The sequence below is a fragment of the Gavialis gangeticus genome, unplaced genomic scaffold (assembly GCF_001723915.1).
Source record: "Gavialis gangeticus isolate Ggan-Ray unplaced genomic scaffold, GavGan_comp1, whole genome shotgun sequence".
NCBI classification, from domain to species: domain Eukaryota; kingdom Metazoa; phylum Chordata; order Crocodylia; family Gavialidae; genus Gavialis; species Gavialis gangeticus.
In genome coordinates, this window is record NW_017729031.1 from 27,294,408 (window position 1) to 27,296,874 (window position 2,467).

Genomic DNA, 2,467 nt, shown 5'->3' on the forward strand with positions numbered 1-2,467 from the left:
CACTTGTTCATGTATTTATCTTCCTTGTGAGGCAGGGAAGTGCTATTTTCCCCCATCTGCACAATGGGAGGGCTACATTACCTGACTAAGGTCACACAGGAAATACGTGATAGCGCAAAGACTTGAGTTCAGGTTTCCTAAATCCTTGGCTTGGATCTGAATTATATCTACTCTTGAGAGTGAGTAAGGATGTTGAACTCTAACCCAGATTTGGGCTTACACCCTCATTTCTCTTTTTTTGACTTGGTAATTACCCTTTAAGTATACAAGATCAAACAACTTCAGTGCAAGTAGGTACAATCCCATTGCTTTAAGCAGAACTCTGACTATGCCAGCAGAGAATGTGACCCAGGGCCTCCCCACTCCTTGTTTGTAGAGTTTCTGTCTCTGTCATGATGTCATTCAAACAAGTTCCTTTATTGTGTTTGGAATTATTATTATCTTTTAATTTTCCACAAAAGGTTTTTAAAACATTTTACAGTCACCTAAGAAGACTGGAGTTGGTCCAAAGAACAAATATATGTTTAGATAAGTTTTATTAAAAAATAACCGTGTATGTATGTATTGTACATGAAGCTTGAAATAGGCATTTTTTTTCAGTGTAATGCACTTATATCTGATGTCTGAAAAGTATGCAATGAAATGCCTCCCAAAGCATGTCACATAAATAAGGGGCACTGGAAGTAAGAAACTTTAGAATGGATAAAGTGAGGTTTTTTTAGTTCTTAAATAAGTGAGTAATCTATGGTGAGCTCCATTCAGCAGTTCCACAATATTTCATGGTGTTATTACAGCTCCGTAACAATTCAGCACCTCAGGCATCTGTTCACATATTGGTCACAATTCAGGAAAGCACTTATGGATGTGGTTTCTTTAAGCAAAAGGTAAGTCTGTGCTTAAATGCACTCCTGACTAGAGGTGTTTCTCTTGATCAAGGCCATGATAAATGAGGCACCCCTAGACACTATGTTAATGAAGGGTATAGTTGTCATAATCAGTCAGTAATGGGTATCAAAGTTGAGAGTGTGATTCTGTTGTAACTGTAGTTAAATAAATAATGTGGTACCTCAGATTCTAGAGGGATAACTTGGTAAGTGTTGACTTCCATGGTGACCAATATGTAAGTACAGCTTGGTGATAAGTCATTTCTTATTTGCTTGATGACAGAACTCTTTACATTTATTGGTTTAAATACCTGTAGAGAATAAGATCTGTGCATGTTGAAATGTGCAGTATATGAAAAGTGGTTATTGTGCATTTGTGGCACCCACTTTTCAACATTTTAAATCCATATTCATTTAAAAATTGTTAGAAGAGACTATAAACTTTTCAAATTTCATTTTTGAAATTTTAAGCTGGTTGTGCAAAGGTGCAAAAAAAATCATCCAAAATAAATTTGGGTGGACTCCTTTATTATATAGATATTATTTTTTTAATTCTTATTTGACTAAAATTGATTGAGAACCTTGTATGCCATATTTTCAAACTGCATTGTAAGTTTCTGGCTGAAATACTTAAACATTGCAAAAAGGTTCATAACGGGAATGCTGACACAGCCTTAATGATAGTGGTGTGCATATGCTGCTACTCTATAATTACAATATTAGACTGTCTTCAAAAAGTTGTTCAATATAGAATGAATAAGGTATATTTTAGATACAACTTTATAAGCACTATAACCTTTTCACTAACTATGCGTTGTAAGGTCTATGCTGTTTACTTCTGCAAATTGCTATTAAAAGCAAAATGTGTATTAAATATAATTACAAACATGTTTGACAGATTTTTTTTCTTTTGAATTCGTTTTCATAATTACACTGAATCAACCTATGAGAGTGATCATATTATAATTTTGGCTGCTGAGTGGATATAATAGTTTCCAAAACACCCATTAAATACTAGAGAAAAAGCAAGTCCATTTAATAAAGGGAGAGGCCATCTATGTTTCTGACAGCTGTGACACTGACCTTTGGCTCAAAATCTGACATTTTTAGTATGGTACAGGACTATTGGGGCTGGGTGGAGAATATGTACAAATAAACCGTTCATGATAAAATTGATTACTGTGCAGAAAATCAAGATTTAGAAATGAGTTATTATAAAAATAGGAAAAGTGTTGATCTAATAAGATCTTTATTGCATTTATTAATGATCTGAACTGGACATCAGTTGGGTTGATCAAGTTCAGTATTTTGAGGAACTTCTAAAGAATTCATAGTTGGTAGGATTGGAAGGGACCTGAGCAGATCATCAAGTCCGACCCCCTGCCATGGGCAGAAAAGAATCCTGGGGTCAAATGACCCTGGCTAGGTGTCTATCTAGCCTCCCTTTAAAGACCCCCAGGGTAGGAGCGAGCGCCACTTCCCTTGGAAGATGGTTCCAGATCCTAGCTGCCCTGACTGTGAAGTAGCGCCTCCTGGTATCTAGCCTGAATCTACTCTCTGTCAACTTATGGCCATTATTCCTT